This window comes from Diceros bicornis (genome assembly GCF_020826845.1).
Source record: "Diceros bicornis minor isolate mBicDic1 chromosome 27 unlocalized genomic scaffold, mDicBic1.mat.cur SUPER_27_unloc_1, whole genome shotgun sequence".
Taxonomy (NCBI): domain Eukaryota; kingdom Metazoa; phylum Chordata; class Mammalia; order Perissodactyla; family Rhinocerotidae; genus Diceros; species Diceros bicornis.
Genome location: NW_026690889.1, coordinates 395,109 through 412,692, shown reverse-complemented (window position 1 = coordinate 412,692; position 17,584 = coordinate 395,109). Strand labels below are relative to the sequence as shown.

Below are 17,584 nucleotides of genomic sequence, written 5' to 3'. Positions count from 1 at the left end.
AACCATAAAACCTCACTATTATTTAATCTTTTTTCAAATATGTTAACCATTGTTAAGAACATGACTATTTCCTTAAATGAATAATTTGTACATCTTGAAACTTATTAAAAAAAATAAAAATTACTAACCCCTGTCCTCTGGTCCACGTTTTTGACTGGAAAACTTCAGACTTCTTAGCTACCTCTTCTGTGATAGAATTATCACGTTCTTTCAAGGTGGCCATGTGCTGACCCAACTGTGCCCTCAACAAGCCTGAGGCTGACGCTTGTTCAGATCTATAACACAGAAATAGGAGACACATTAGAAATTTGTAGTATTGGGTTACTTATGAGATTCCCATATTTTCAAAGTCCCCTTAATCAAGTTGGTAAAAGACAGTTCATCCAGAAAAGTCTAGAACCTAATATATTCTGGACTAAGGGAATTTACAGAGTCTTGGTATTTCTTTTTTAATTTTATTTTGGTTACGATTTCATTGCTAGATGAGCATTCTCAACTTTGGCTGCATACTGGAACTACCTGGGGAGGTTTGCAAAATCCAGGTGCCTAATGCCACCCCTACAGAGTCTAGTAAAATTGGCCTGAGGTGTGGTCCAGCCATTTGGATTTTTTAAGGCTCACAGAGCGATTCTAATGCGCGGCCATGGTTTCAAATCACTGCACAGATAGTCAGCCTCCTCTTAAGTGTAGTTAAGAGAAACAGATCACATTTCCATCTCAACAACAGTTGATTCCTGTTATATACTTACTATGAAATTTTTTAAAAATTAAGATATTATTAGGAAAGAGTTAAAAGGAAGCCTATATTGCTGCCTAGACTATGGTATTTAGATACTAAAAGGAACCAGGTTCCCTTAGGGAAATGCCCTGTTCTAGTTCTGGGGCAGGAAATGTACAAGATGAGCCTGGAAAACCTTGTCATACCAGAAAGCATGGAAGCTATCAAAGACTACTGAGTCATGTCAAAAGGCCTCAGAGGCCATCTTGAAAGGGTTCCTGCTGGCCAATGATGGGACAGTTTGAGCACCAAAAAGAACAATGAGTGCAATGGACTTAAACACAGCAAATATATAAAAATCTACAAGTTCATTTAAAAAATAAATAATAAAAAGTTTTAAAAATAATAAAAAGTCTTTGGATTCAGCCTCAAAAAGGAAGGAAATCCCGTCACATTCTACAACATGGATGAATCTTAAGGACACTATGCTAAGTAAAATAAGCTAGTCACAAAAAGACAAATACTTTATGATTCCACTTACATAAGACACCTAGAGCAGTCACATTCACAGAAACAGAAAGCAGAATGGTGATGCTAGGTGCTGGGAGAGGGAGAAATGGAGAGCTATTTAATGGATACAGAGTTTCAGTTTTGTAAGATGAAAAAGTTCTAGAGATCTGTTGCAGAACAATGTGAATGTACTTAACAGTACTGAGCTGTACACTCAAAAATGGTTAAGATGGTAAATTTTATGTTATGTGTGTTTCACCAAAATTAAAAATATAAACAAATAAACAAACCTTTGGAGGCTGCTAGGGCAACAACTTGATATTCTGAAAATTGGTAAGTAAAGGGATAGAATCAAGCATTTATCCTGCCTTTGTGGTCAAAAAATGCATTTTACAATTAACAAGTAGTTGATGGGAAAAGTTCTTCCAACTAACAAATGCAGAAGAAATTAACAAATTAGAAAAATCACCATTTTGTAAGTCCAAATTAATGAATGCATCTAGGAAATGATCATAATTTTGTGGAAACTGCATAACAGTAAACTTTATACTGAAGCATCAGTCTATCAATGTTCAAACCCACAGACCAGTCTTCCTAACAACATGACAACCAGATATCACATGCGGCCTGAGGGGGTGTAATAAGAAGTACAAGCACTGGGGCAGCCCGGTGGCGCAGCAGTTAAATGCGCGCACTCCGCTTTGGTGGCCTGGGGTTCGCAGGTTCGGATCCCAAGCATGCACCAACGCACCGCTTGTCAAGCCATGCTGTGGCGGCATCCCATATAAAGTAGAGGAAGATGGGCATGGATGTTAGCTCAAGGCCAATCTTCCTCAGCAAAAAAAAAAAAAAAAAAAGGAGGAGGATTGGCATCGGATGTTAGCTCAGGGCTGATCTTCCTCACAAAAAAAAAAAAAAAAGAAGTACAAGCACCACCTATGACGTTGTCTTGCCAAAATAACTGGGCTGGAGTATAATCATGTATCTGGATTGAACCAGCAGTTTACAGGTGATAGCATTTCGATCCTGATACAAACAAAGCAAATGTAAAATGACTTTTTTGAGATAATCAAGACAAACTCACAAGAAATAGGTATCAGATAAAGTAAAGAATCTTGTTAAATGGTAATGTATTATATCCTTATATGTTAGAGATATAAGTATTTGTGAGTATTTATAAGTAAAATATGTTGTCTCTTTTAAACTACTCAAAGAAAAAAGTGTGGATGAGGGAAAGATAAAACAAGACTAGCAAAATGTTGACAACTGGTGGATCTGGGTGAGGGGTACATGGGACTTCATTATGTTATTATAGAGGCTTTTGTGAATGTTTTAAAAATTTCAAAGTAAAAAGTTAAAAAACAGTGTACTAATGTCTGCAACTTACTTGGAAATGCATAAAAATAAGAGATTGTGACTGATGGATGGATGGAAATATGAAGAGACAGACATATGGGAGTGCAATCAAATGCCAATGGTAGATTCTGGGTGGTGGGTATATGGATGCTCATTACACAGTTCCTTTTACTTTTCTGTATGTTTGGAATTTTCATAAGAAAATATTTGGAAAAAAAGTAAGTCTAGGTACAACTCAGAACCTTCTTTAATAAATCTTAATTGTTATAATCTTTGCCTGACCTAACTCTAGTTTTTCCCAAGAGTTGAATAAAGTGGGATGGGTCATCGGAATCCTTGAACTTATTTAAAAACTTCCCAGAATGATTCTAAGGTTTCTGGCTGGTTTGGTAGAAAGCCCCTTCAGCAACTTGCCTTTCTTGGTTCTGTCTAGACCTCACCAATGTCATAATGCCACCCAATTCCTTTGTTCTGTTTCTATGTAAATGAAGCAACCTTTTTCTACATTTGGTTTCACAAGAGATTTCCCTACCGGGAAAATGCAATCACAGGCTACCAGCAAATTCTAGTCCATTCAGCCGTTACATTTCTCATAATGAGTAAATCAATTGTGCTTCTGGTCTGAAAAGATGCTTACTTAGGTTGAGTTAAACTTGGAAACAAGTTGAAGTAGGGTGAATTAAGTTAGTTAAAGTAGTTGGGATGGACTGAATTATCAGAGACCATCTCGCTGGTGACTGATACACGTGACTTCTGCAGAGGCAAAGCCAAGGCAAGAGGCTACTAATGTCCCCACCAACTGTAACCATCCTTTGGGCTCTGGTATGAAAGAACTAGCTAAGGTTTCCTATAATTATTATACATACCTCACAAAAGGACAAAACCCATTAATTGACTTGCATGGGGTCAAATAGCAAATGAGCTATGGAAGGAGGTACAGCATCTAGAGTCTGTGACTTCTGAACAGTTAAGCCAACACTTACAGCACAAAACCAGGCTTTCGTGCAGATTGATTTCAGGACAAATTGGGTGAGGAGTACAACAGCCACGGCTCTCCTTGCATGGAGTCTTGCCCATGTTTCTACATAAACACACCAAATCAGAAAATTTGCAAAGTGGTACAAAGGATTTTTGTGTGTGTGTGTGAGGAAGACCAGCCCTGAGCTAACATCCAATGCCAATCCTCCTCTTTTTTGCTGAGGAAGACTGGCCCTGGGCTAACATCCGTGCCCATCTTCCTCTACTTTCTATGGGACGCCGCCACAGCATGGCCTGACAAGCGGTGCGCTGGTGTGCACCTGGGATCCGGGCCAGTGAACCCCGGGCTGCCACAGAGGAGCGCGAGCACTTAACCGCTTGTGCCACTGGGCCGGCCCAAGGTACAAAGGATTTAAAGGAGTTTTTTTTTTCTCTTTCGTCTACTTTACATTGGAAAATTTATAACATCAATGCCACAGAGAAAAAACAAAGTTCAATGTCAGCTAAATTATATACTCCTTTAATTAAAAAGATAATAAAAGAATAGACTTTAAACAGTCTATAATTAACTTCATACACTTGGAATGGCTTCCAATCAGAAAACTGCAATTTAAGTAAATGTACCAACATTTCCTAATTACAACTGATTTACAACAGATTGGTAACTTGACCAAAGTTTTAAATGCAGACAAAATAGTAAGTACCCTGAATTTTATTCTGAACATAATAGGCAGAATAAAATAAAGAGGTTTTTACATACTGTAATCCAAATAATATAAAGCTGACTCAATTTTTCAGCATGAGTTTGAGAGCACAATTGGGCAACTGTATCTGAAAGTAGCCACTAACAAGAGACAATTAATTAGTTGCACCTGGAAAAAAAATAAAATAATGAGTACTCTCAATATGGATTTCATATACGATAAAATTACTTAAGTAATCATTTTTATGTTAAAATATGTTTTCCAGAAGGCAATAATGAACAAATTTTTTTATCAATTACCCCAAATGACATGAATTATATTTTAATAATTCACAATTGTCTAAAATAACAACTTGGTCTTCCACCTAATAACAGTAAACTTTTCATATGAAGGTCTTTGAACACTTAATCCCTGATATAACAAAAATCAATAATGATGATAGGAACGGTTTTGTTCTTTTTCCTTTTAAGATGCTTCACTTTGTGAGCAGGAATTCAGAAGTCTTCTCACTATCTTTTAGAGTACGCTGTGGGGCAGGTATCCCATTTTGCAGATGAGATTATAGTAAAGAGATAGACCTCGACAGCCATGGTTGGGTCGGGGCACAAGCAGGGCTGCCGCCACACCAAACACAGTTCTCTTCAACAGGCTTTAAGGAGTTCATAACCCATTAGAGCCTTCCTACTCTGCCTGGCTTAGAATTCTAATGACATCAGTGTCATTAACAATTAAGGAACAAAAGTAGATCATTCTCTCCAAATCTGTGTTTCTGAAATAGTTTATCAAGTTGACCAGTTGACTGCTTTGGTCCAGGGGAGATCTCAAAGCAGATGGGAATATATCACTTAGGGGAGTGCCCAAAATAATTCCTGGGTGCTGAGGGGCACAGAGGGTGGCTAGAGCAAGAAGAGCAGCAAGGAGCCCGATGCCATGATTAAAACTTGTTAGAGGGGCTGGCCTGGTGACCTAGTGGTTGAGTTTGGCGTGCTCCACTTTGGCAGCCCTGCTTCACGGGTTCGGATCCCAGGTGTGAATCCACACCACTCACTCATCAGCCATGCTGTGGCAGTGACCCACATACAAAATAGAGGAGGATTAGCACAGATGTTAGCTCAGGGCTAAACTTCCTCAAGCAAAAAAAGAGGAAGACTGGCAACAGATGTTAGCTCAGGGCTAATCTTCTTCAGCAAAAATAAATAAATAAATAAAACTCGTTAGAAAGAATCTGTATTTAAAGACCTGACTGCTTATCTCTCAAAGGTCATATAAACACTTGGCACTTTTTCCAAGGCTAGACAGTGAACCAGTGACAATCAGTGTGCATTAAACAGCACCCCTAGTCACAACACACAATGCAGCATAAAAGGGCAATCCTAATCGTAACAGAACATAACACTGACATTAGTAACCATTCCTGACTTCTTTATCTGGCTTAAAAAAATGATTGTGGTAAAGAAGCAGTCTTGCAGCCTCCAGATATTAATTTTAAAATTTGTGTTGGTCATAAAGAAGGATCATTTCTTAGGGAAAGCTGATTTATACATAACTGTAGACCAACAGTCATGCAAAATGCAATCTTTCATAATGGAAATCAATGCTCTCTTATGCATGTTGAGAAACTATACAAATGTCTAGTCTAGTAGATGTAGATATTTTATCTCATCACCCACAATCACAGTTTGGCAGCGTAGGTTAAGAGAGTCACACAATGAATCATTTAGTCTAACAAGTCAGTTTGCACAGAGAATTATAAATGCATATATGCTTTCTACGCCACATACCACAACTGTGGTTTATGCAAAATAGTATATCAACAGATACAAAAAGCAGTGAGAAAGAAACAGGGGCCTGGTTACAGAGCCTCACAACACATAATCACCAAATGACCTACAGAGTGCAGAAAGACTCTGCCCCAGACAGCTTCTTCCACCGCCTTGTAAAGGAGTATTTGAGACTGCTGTTTTTTATTTTGCATGATAAAACAACAGGAAAGAGGGGGAGCCGGCCCCCTGGGTTAGTGGTTAAGTGCGCGCGCTCCGCTACTGGCGGCCCAGGTTCGGATCCCGGCGCCCACTGACGTACCGCTTGAACGGCCATGCTGAGGCCGCGTCCCACATACAGCAACTAGAAGGATGTGCAACTATGACATACAACTATCTACTGGGGCTTTGGGGAAAAAAAGGAGGAGGATTGGCAATACATGTTAGCTCAGAGCTGGTCTTCCTCAGCAAAAAGAGGAGGATTGGCATGAATGTTAGCTCAGGGCTGATCTTCCTCACAAAAAAAAACAAAAAAACAAAAAAAAAAAAACAGGAAAGAGGATTTTCTTGCATTGCCCTTTACTGCTTCAGGTTGAAAAGTTACTGACCCGGAAGGTCATTTCCAGCATTTTCCACAGTTTGGAGATCACTAGTACAGATGCAGAAGGTAATGTATACACATTCAGGACTTGTGAACCTCATCTTGTGCTCTGTTAAATGGAACATATGATTGGCCAAGTCTTCTTGTGACAAGGCCCTTTTAGAAACCATCATCTTGACTTCTCACGCCTTCATGGGATTTATGCTGAATTCTACTCTGAAGAAAATCATTAACATAAAACAGCCTATGTGGCACACTGAAGGTAGAGAAAATGATGTTAGATATAAGATAACCAGACCCAAAGCCCCTCTCACTCTCAGCGAAACAAGGTCCTTTCAGGTGGGCTTTCACAGACACTCATCTGCTGACCATGCTCGAGAAATAATTTGTTCTCTGCTAGTAAATAGTGGGGATATATTTTAATAAAAGGAAATATAGTCAGTCCCCAAAATAAAAATCAGAGTTAGGTCACTGGCAACAATTATGCAACATGAATTAGGCACCGACCAGGTGCCAACGCTGGACAAACCATTACACAAATTACACATATGTAATTCTATGACCTCAGTAAGTCACTCAGATGCCACAAAGCTTCTGAGGCCATGAAAAGAAACCCACACTACCTAAAAGGTGGGTAGAGGGTATAGAACAGATTTCTGATTGACTCAGGAAGGATGTACAAGAATCATGGTTCACATGTGCCAACTACCCTGCAAATAATTAACCCCCTCTCTCTCTCATCCTAGCTTTATGGCCTTTAAGGGATATCCTTGAAGTGGTGGCTCTCAAACCTGAGTGAGGGTAGTTCCCTTAAGGGCTCATTAAAACCCAGATGGCTGGGTCTTACCCCCAGATTCCTGATTCAGTGAGGCCTGGGTGGGGAAAACGTGTTCCCAGGTCTTGTTGATGCTGCTGGTCCAGAGACCATACTTGCAGATTGGGGGCCTGTATCTTCTAGATTGGGGGCCTGTATCACCAGCATGACCTTGGAAATTGAGGAATCCATCTGGGGTTTGGACTTGCCAATGACATCCCTCTAGGGTGGTGGCTAGACTAGATTATATCCTGGGTTGTTCACGAAGGTATGCTAATATACCAGATGAAGGCTACCTGTGCTCCCTCCCCCCAAGTAAGCCCTTAAAACGTTGTTATGAGTAGGGATTGAGTGGATATATCCAATTAACAATTAGAAACAAATACATTTACAAAGAAGTTAATGGTCAAGTCCATAAAACAGTTAAACTGACAACTACAAGTGTCTATCCCAGTGGTGACCGTGTGGACTAGTGTTTTGTTTTCATTTGGAAGCATCTGGGAACAAGAATGGCCATCCTTCCACAGCAGCAATTTCATCCCAATAATACCTGACTTGCTTTTCATGGCTGCCACCTCCAGGTAAGAGTCTCGGAGGCTGGTGAAGGACAGCTGTTCCACAGGCTTCAAGGTCTTCTTTCAGAATGTCACTGTGATTATAGAGCCTATAAAATAAAACAGGTGCTGCATGAGATGTTTATTTAAGCACAGATGGCCCAGCTTCTAGAATCTACGGAGGTTCTTCGTGGTTTATTGACATATCTGTAATATAATCTAAACACAAAAATGCAGCAACCAGACTATCTCTCGACAAAGATGTAAAATGGGGCATTTTGAAAACCTTGTTTGTGTGTATGTGGCAGTTTTAAATCCATCAGTGGAAATAACTTTTAACCCTTTGAAGACATTAATGACCTTCAAATCGACAGCTATGCAATCTCATTCCACATTCCACCTGACTGATAGGAATGCTAGATAATCTTAACAGCAGAAAAGGCTAATTTTCTATTGTCAATCATAACAAAGTTAGATCTCCACAACTCATGTGAAATTTACTTAAATCGTCACTGCTAAGAAACTGAAAACTGCTGGCTGGATACTGGTTATGTCCTCTATTTCTGAACGCAGAAAAATGACTATTATTTCTCCATTCAGATCCCACTGCAATACAATTTTCTTTATTTTTAGTAAGAAGAGGAAGGGAGGGAAAGAGGGATTTAGCCTTCATTATCTATTTCCAGTCTACTGGGGGCCTGGTCTAGTCTAACAATTTGGCCACTGTTTTAGGTTAGATCTGTCACGGTATCATAGTAGCTTCCAAAGAGACTGATTAGAAACTTCCTTTAAAAACATGTCTATTTGGGGGAAAGCATGATTCTAAAAAGCTATAGGAGAAGACATCAAAGACAAAACAGTATTTCTACTTTAAAGAAGCTGATGACATACGTAGTTGGGAATATTCAACATGTACTCCAAAAAGAAAATGAAGCAACTTGTAAAGCAATGTGTTAATTAGCAACATCTTACTAACTTGTAGTTAGTACAACAGTGGGTTAAGTTACTGGATCCACTTGATGGCCATGTGCCTAATATCAAAAGGATGAAAGAGATGTGCTCTGTTTGTCTATTAGAGGGTGAGTGACAAGTGTAGGCTCAGGCACCCTGACTCTGAAGCAGGCTTTTATCCTGGGCAGGAAATACAAATGTCGTGTCATGTCCGTCCCCCACCCCCACCCCCCCCCACCCCCCATTCAAGCCCTATTCTGGACCCTAGGCCACCCTATGGGCGCTCCAGTTCCTTGCCGTGTCTCAAGCTCTTGTCTAAACTCTAAGCCTAAGATTCTTAGTCCTTCTGGGCCACATCCTGTGTTGGATCCTTCACCTCTGAGCTCTGCTGCCAAAAACCTTCCATTTTTTGATCGGGTTGTTTTGTTTTTTGTTGTTGAGTTGTATGAGTTCTTTATATATTTTGGAAATTAACCCCCTGTTGGATATATGATTTGCAAATATTTTCTCCTAGTTGGTGGGTTGTTTTTTCATTTTGTTCATGAATGGCCAACAGGCATATGACAAGATGTTCAACATCACTAATTATCAGGGAAATGCAAATCAAAACTACAATGCGATTTCACCTTACATCCATCAGAATGGCTATAATTAACAAGACAAGAAATAACAAATATTGGAGAGGATGTGGAGAAAAGGGAACCCTCATACATAACTGGTGCAAATGCAAACTGGTGCAGCCACTATGGAAAACAGTATGGAGATTTCTTATAAAATTAAAAATAGAAATACCATATGATCCATATATCCCACTACTGAGTGTTCATCCAAAAACATGAAAGCAACAATTCAAAGAGATTTATGCATCCCTATGTTCATCACAGCAATATTCACAACAGCCAAGACATGGAAGCAACCCAAGTGCCCATCAACGGATGAATGGATAAAGAAGACATGGTATATAGATACAGTGGAATACTACTCAGCCATAAAAAAAGACAAAATCATGCCATTTGTGACAAAATAGATGGACCTTGAGGGTATTATACCAGGCAAAATAAGCCAGACAGAGAAAGATAAACACCGTATGATTTCACTCATATGTGGAAGATAAACACGTGGATACGGAGAACAGATTACTGGTTACCAGAGGGGAAGGGAGTAGGCGGAGAGTGAAAGGAGTAAAGGGACACATATGTATGGTCACAGATAAAAACTAGACTATTGGTGGTGAACACAAAGCAATCTATACAGAAACTGATATATGATACTGTGTACCTGAAATTTATACAATGTTATATGCCAATATGACCTCAATAAAATAATTTAAAAAATAAATTAAAAAACAAACAAACAAAAAACCTTCCAGACTCCTGGCCTATATGACTTACAGTACCTATAATACTTCTTTTTCCTTTGGCAAAATCTGGTTCCTAATTCTTCCTGGAAGGCTTTATCTCGTCACCACTCAATTCACAAAATAACACCTGCCCTTAAGAAAAGGAAGACAGGCCCATCGGAGGTAAGCCAATTTCAGAGCAGCAAAGGAGAGCACATAATCACTGGGAAGGCAATCAGGAGTTGTGAGGCAGTAGAGAGACAGAGAGCTCCTTGGCATCACAAGGGCTTGACTATGGAGGAGGAACTTCAGCTGGGCAAGATTTAGACAGAAGGGGAGATGACCCTTTAAGCTAAGGGGCGGCACAGGCAAAGGTGAGAGGAAATGCCATGGTAGGAGGGGTGTCGGGACCAGCAAGGACACAAGTCTGGCCAGGTGGGGGTTGCTGTTTGTGGTGATAAGATAGTAATGGGAAATAAAATTCAATATGAAACTCGAGTGAGAAAATAGTAATAAATCTTGCGGATTTCTGAGCTATGGCTGGTTTCTTGAAAGCAGTGTTTTTGAGAGGGTTAGCCTGGCAGCCGTGCACAGATGCAGTTGGTGAGGGGACAGACACGAGACCCAGACCACAGCCAGGAGACTGAACTTGTGCTCTAGATGGCAGGGGAAGAGTGTGTAAGTGGGAGAGCAGTGGTGGGGGTGGCAGAGAGGGAGAACAGTCATTCACGGCTCAGCTGGGGGGAAGTCAAGCGCCTACAGCTGGTGGGGTGGGCTCGCGAAAAACTGGGGTGTGTGCCTCACTCAAAGGGCCAGTCACTCCCAGCTCCCGCAGTGGAATGTGTCTCAGTGACGTCGATCTTCCTAGTTTTCAAGAGAAGCTGGAAATTCACAATTGCTAGTTTTATTTTTACGTGACATCTCCCAAATTTAAAAATCTGGCAGCTAATTCAAAAGGAGGTTAAATACTATGCTGGACAAACAGAGCTGGTCTGCAGGCTTGGGGTCTCCAGCTTAGACTGCCTCTAGTCTCACCTCCCACCCCAGGTGGTAGACCCTGAGCAAGGACCAGGGCTTGATGTTTTTGCACCTCCTCTGAAATGCTGGTACAATGGCGGAAGTCAGCAGACGCTCACCAATGCTGGGGTACCACAGTGGGGTATAGGCAGGGTGTTCGGGTGGCAGCAGCCTCCCTCCAGGGAGGAGTATTTTATCTCTGCCATTCTTAGGAATGGTGATAAGAGAAAACAGTTTTAGTGGTTTTATTACTGTTTATAAATGCTCTACAGACAATGCACCCTTTGTTGCCTGTATCCCCCACCCCCACACCATGGTATGCCAGTGCTAAATAATACCTGATTGTCCAGTCAGGACAGATGCCAGATAACCTTTGTTCTTTTCCAATTTGATCAATCCAAATATCAGGCTTACTTAGACTAGCTCTTCTCATACTTGTCTAGGAGCTTCTCTGACTACCTCATTCACAGGGATCTTTCTTATCCCTGAATTCCTTTAGCACAATACAGACCACATCCTACATTGTACTGTTCTCTAGTTATGTCATGTCTGTCTAGTCTTCTCAACAAGACCAAAAGCTTGTTGAGAACAACAATTGGACTTCTGAATTTTTATCTTACTTGAAGTTTCATGTTGCACTCAGCACAATACTGAAGACATACTTAACACCACGAGTTGAATGACAGGCCAAGATTTAAACCTAGATTAGAGAAATCCATGACACCTATTTTTACAGTATGTTTTTATACGGTTGCTGTTAGACCAGTCCAGGGCTTCCATGGCGTCCATGGCTTGGCAAGGAGCGATCAATAAGACGGCCACAAGTACTGTCTGCACAGAGCTTATGGTCTACTCTAGATTAATTCAGAACCTTCTCTGGCTAAAAGACAAGTTGGTCTGTGCTGAGGGTTTCTAGTAGTTATTTCTCCACGTGATACCTGACTTTAGCTTACAAAATATTCATCAGTCCTTTGCTGAAAAAACCTCTATTAAAGAATTCAAACACTATGGAGCTAAAGATTAAAGACTATGTGTTATAAAAAACACTATCCTAGAATTCAAGACCTCAATTTCTTTCATGTCTTCTATTTGCATTCCCATCAAAATAATTCCAGCTGGAGGGGCATCAGTCTGACCAGCCCATGTCCAGTCCTTCCTGGGGAATATGTAGACGGGCCTGGCACTAACACACTGGGCCTTACCATCAGTTTGTCTCTGTGAACTCCAGCAAGTGGACAAACGTGATGGATGACAAGTAATCTCTAGAAGCACAAAAGGCACTTTAAAGAGGTATATTTTATTTTACCCAACAGTGCAGGCAGATAATAAATAAATTTTTTTGGCCAAATTTAAAGTAATTGCTTTCTAGCTTCATTTTCATCTTTCAGTCATACAGAATTTAAGAGAGAATTTAAAAGAAAACAACTCCACTCCAGGCTAATGGGAACACTCAAAGGAAGGTACAATTTTTTTTGGAAGCAAGGAAGAGAGAAAAAGTGCCATGCTTTTCCTTTCAGTACTGCAAACTGAGAATTACTTTTTGGCAAAAATGACCCTGTATTAGGGCTGTAGAAAATAAACTTTTCCTTAACCCCACCAGGTAACTTCCACACATTCCCGTGGGTGTTCTATCAGAGTGGACATGTTTCAGTTGCAGCACTAAAGGCATGACTTTCAGGTTTTATTTTCTCTAGGGAACAACAGTCTCAAAATGGTGTGGTAATCACTGCCCATAACTAGTAATGAGTTTACTTCATAATTTACATAATATAATGTTACTTTTAAAAAGTTTTATACATTTACTGTATTTTTAATGAGACTGAAGAATAATAAAGCACCATAGTTGGTCACATCCAGAACAACGTTTTGGGGAAGGAAATTGTATTGCTAAATGAGCAACAACAAAAAGGCATCATCTGCAGAGGTGGTCTGTAGTTCTGAGTGTGGGGTTTAGGAACATCCCATATACAGAACAGTGGGCAAAGGGCAACACAACCGGCCTTTGCTTCCCATTCCAGTGCCTGCAGAACACTGGCCTGCACACTCAACTTCTTCCTTCTCATGGGTTTGACACTACACTCCTTCCAAAACATAAGAAGGTTTTGATCTTTAAACTAAGAACACATGGCCTGGATAGAAAAGATTACTTTTAAAACCATCACTTTGGGGCTGGCCCGGTGGCATAGTAGTTAAGTTGGAGCGCTCTGCTTCGGCAGCCCAGGGTTCTCAGGTTCTGATCCCGGGTACGGACCTACACACCGCTCATCAAGCCATGCTGTGGTGGCATCCCACATACAACACAGACGAAGACTGGCACAGATGTTAGCTCAGGAACAATCTTCCTCACCAATAAATAAATAAATAAATAAATAAAGTCTTAGTTGCATATTTTATCTCTATTAAAAAAATAAATAAATAAAACCATCACTTGATCATGTTCTGGTTCTGTTTTTCACATTTAATTCCCAAGGAAATTTGTTGATTACAATCAACAACATTTAAAATCCTCCTAAGACCCATGAGGATTGTTAAGTTTAAACAGAAGTAACAGAATGCATTCATGCACCCAACACTTAAAGACCACAACTGCTACAAAATATAACTAACGAGCCAAAGCGGGCTGTTGTCAGTCAAACCCTGATATGCTAATTCAATTTGTGTAGCTTACTGGTCATCCTAAAGCAATTTAGCACCTTCACCAATAAGAGAAAACCTCCAGTGACCTCCCACCCACAGGTACACAAATACAACAGAGAACCAGAGAGGTCTGTAGAAGCCCTACCTCCATAAAGATGCAAATTAAGATTTAAACAGTGTAACAATTGGCGAGAGCTAATCCTTTTACAGAGGTGTAAATGGCTATTGAGAACTGAATTCCGGCTGCTAGCTTTTGTTAAGTAGCATTACAGACAAGTTTCACCCAAGAGCAATGCCACCAATTCTGAAGACTATTGATAAAATAGTTTCATAAAGCCAGTGCAATTTGTTTACTCTGATATCAAGTTTCCTGACCATAAATCCAAACATGTAAATATAAACCACATCGAGAATTAGTGCCCTGGGAAAATAAACTGGGAGGAACTATCTCAAGCCTGACACCCGATGGCTGGAACAGCTGTATGTGCGGCCACAGTGAAGTCTGTATACGGGGTTTTGTTTGCCACACAAAACAGTTGTAGAAAGGACAAACACATACATAGTTAAAGAGTATTTTTCTTTTAACAGGCTGTCTTACAAAACCTATGTTTTGGTGGCTCCCTTGGTCCCCATTGTGCAGCCCCCTGGGTGGTCCCTTCCAGGGGGCCACTTGAAGGGAACACAATGCCAAAAATGAGGGAAGGAGGGGACAGCAACACAAAGGCCAACAGAGCGGGGCGGTCTGCAGCGGCAGGCTGCAGACTAGGGGTCAGCAAACAAGGCTCTCTGTTTAGCCCTGGAAACAAGGGCTCCTTCTCTATACCTGGAAACAGCGTGATTAAGCTGACAGCTTGAATTATGGGCTGCATTTTGTAGGGTATGGTCCGTCTGTGTTAAGGTCCTCTTTATTGTAGCAGAGGCCTCACAAGCAAAACCCTTGCCTTTTCCCCCTCTTTGGCTTCAAAACATCATTCTGTTCCATTTTAATTTTCAGAACTACTCCTTCTCCCATATCACCTTTCCTTTTTTTTTTTTTTTAAGTTGCTTACTGAGGTGCTGGGAGGCCTGAGAGAATTTATAATAGGGTGTTTCCCTCTACCCTTAAACAGAGATAACCAGCCTGAACCCATAATGAGATTTTAGCAGCCGAGTCATTAGCGATGGCTGCATAAAGGATGGTTCCTTTATGAAATGGATGTGTTCTTTTTTTTTTTTATTATTTATTTTTTACCCCAAAGCCCCAGTAGATAGTTGCATGTCATAGATGCACATCCCTCTAGTTGCTGTACGTGGGACACGGCCTCAGCATGGCCAGAGAAGCGGTGCGTCGGTGCCCAACCGGGATCCGAACCCAGGCCACCAGCAGCGGAGCGTGAGCACTTAACCGCCAAGCCACGGGGCCAGCCCTGAAATGGATGTGTTCTTAATTTGCTCTTTGATAGGTCTGTGGATCCCAAACAACACCTGAGTTGATAAAAATCCTCTTTGCTGGGAAGGTGAACACTGGAAACATTTACTCTTGCTCCCTGGATTTCCTTTAAATCAGCACAGATGTGTCGCCAGTGGGGTGTTGTCATTAGGGTGCTGGCTGCACCCTCCAATCTGAGGTGCACACAACGGATTTATGGAGCCAGTCACCTAAAGTGACCTAGCTTTAAATATCTGCTGCAAAAAAGAACATGGAGGGTAAATGTCTTATCGTACAACTTTATGCCTTTGATGGTGCTCAGGGCAAGCTACCCCAGGAAGCACCACTCTGGTATGCGGATTATTTCGAGCTGAAGACAATAAGGACTCAGAGAACTCAGGAAGAATATTTGAGTTTCCCCTCCCAAACTGCCTAAAGAATTTAAAACAAAAGATCTGTTTCAGGAAGGAGTTATTATCATGACTGCTATAAAGATAATGTAGGATAGAGGTTACAATAGAAAAGGCACCAACAAGCCCATCTTATCGGAAGCTCTGTCTCTCTGGCCACATGCTCTAGATGGCCCTGCGAGGAGTTACCAGACAATCATTTACAAGGGAAGTCTCCATTTGTAAAGGTATCTCCCTCTCTGTATTGGGAAGAGAGGGGATGACCTCATTTCTAGAGACTTATCAATGTAGAAGGTGAGGCCTTAAAACTGCATAATAAACCTTACTCTTGTTTATAGTGCTTTAGTGATAATCTCCTGTAACTAACACCCCCGCCCCCAACATCCTCCTTGTCTTTGGTTGGACATGGTATTTAAGACGAGAATCTCTGCTACTGTGTTGATAAACGCAGTGTCCCTGCTTTCTCCCATGTATACATGTTATTAAACTTGGTATTATTTTCTCCTGCTAACCTGTCTTGTTATTTGGCCAGCCATAAGAACCTTAAGGAAAAGGACAGAGGGAGATTCCCCCTCTTCCCCCGACACCTTTCAGAAATGTAATACAATCAGGCCTTGTATTTTGACTAAATTTAAAGAATACTATGAACATAATAAATTTTTTTATTAGACATTATTATAATTGGTTCTATAATTAAACTCTAGAGGGCGCTTTTTGTAAAAGGGCATCTGATATTTTCAGGGTAGAATCATCTTTGCTGGAGCTTAAGGACTAACAGAGGATCATAAAACAAAACACCAGACTTTTGCTGTTACACGTCTCTCCGTCTGTCTCCACATGTGTGTATGTGCCGGTGCGGGTGTACGTGCGTCTGTAAGAGAAGAGACAAGGAGGACCAGACTGGGCTGGCAAAGATTATGCTACGTGAGGGGATCCAGGGAGAAGGCAAATCAGAAGGCATAATGGGATGGTGGATGGGCTTACTGAGGGCTCAGGCAACGTTCAGACTCTGAAATAAGTTAGTATGTCACTTCTCTGGGATAAGTGAGTCTCCTTAGAAGCCAATTAACTCTGATGAATGGGAATGGGGTCTAGGGCAGTCACCCTCCACTGAGGGAGAGCTCAGACCTGTAGAGCAGGTCCCTCCCTGGGTTCTGACTCAGTGTTCGGGGCCCACCTCCATGATGACAATGAGATGGGAGTGGCAGCACCCTGGGAGGGCACCAGCAGGAAGGAGACTGAACACTTGGCTATTAATGATTGCCTCCTGCTATGTGAGTATGGTAGAAATCAAAGACAGAATTACTGACAAAATTGTGCTGGTTTTCTGCTGGCTCCTTCAGAGGGCCAATACTGTATTAAAATGAAGAAGCTGAATCAATTTATTATTCAAATGCTCATTCACCTAAGAAGCTGCTAAAAGGAAGCCAAAAGAAACAAGACAGTGAATGATAACAAACCATCATTATGAATGAATAAAGGGGATTAACCGGGAGGAAAGGCAGGCGGGATGCAAGCTAGGAAATAATGCCCTCCTGGGTAGACCCTGGGAGCCAGGTGAAAAGGCTTCTCCTCAGTGTGGAAGTTCAGGGGATGTAAGACAAGCACATCCCCAATTCCAGGTAAGTACACCTTTCAAAACAGCAGAAACCAGTTTCAGCTGTGCCCATGATTACAGATGTAATAATGCTCCAAAACAACCATGTCCAGCATACATCCATGTAATATATAACATCTGATCAGCAAGCACCATCAATCCCAGACCCAGCACTGGAAATTCTTTTAGGGATTCAATTATCCTAGAAAGTAGTGCTTTTCAATGTTTAA

The 17,584-nt window shown here is 41.0% G+C and overlaps 1 long non-coding RNA gene across 2 annotated transcripts in view; it reads right to left on the bottom strand.

Annotated features, from left to right (window-relative positions):
- Positions 1-162: 162 nt before the first annotated feature.
- Positions 163-17,584, bottom strand: part of LOC131401957 (uncharacterized) — a 37,968-nt gene continuing 20,546 nt past the window's right edge. Inside the window, exons 2-3 of one of the 2 annotated variants that reach the window (XR_009218151.1) lie at positions 7,992-8,105; positions 163-275 (exon numbers count right to left, since the gene is read on the bottom strand). This is a non-coding gene — a long non-coding RNA (uncharacterized LOC131401957). Of the gene's footprint in view, positions 276-6,645; positions 6,844-7,991; positions 8,106-17,584 lie in introns of those variants that run through there. The other variant, XR_009218150.1, reaches the window with a different exon arrangement.